A 305-nucleotide genomic window follows, 5' to 3' on the forward strand; every position below is an offset into this window, starting at 1 on the left:
CGGGGCGTCGAGGAATTTCGCACGCCGCCAGACGGTTGCTGGTAATAGCAACAAGTTGGCCGATGCTTTGAGAGAGAGCAAAGGCAACGGGACAGTGTCGGTGCGACTTGCCGACGGGAACGTGATTACTGTCCCCAAGATCCACATGGATCTAGCTGTCAAGTCCGAGGACTTTGACAGCTCGGAACAGTTTACTGATCTAGAGATGGACTCGTACGACTTGATCCTGGGCATGCCCTGGCTCGAGAGCACGAGCCCTGGATTGACTGGCGCGGTAAGGCAATTGGTGCCAGCCGCCCTTCAGT

Source organism: Plasmopara halstedii (assembly GCF_900000015.1).
Source record: "Plasmopara halstedii genome assembly, contig: Scaffold_54, whole genome shotgun sequence".
In the NCBI taxonomy this organism is placed as follows: domain Eukaryota; phylum Oomycota; class Peronosporomycetes; order Peronosporales; family Peronosporaceae; genus Plasmopara; species Plasmopara halstedii.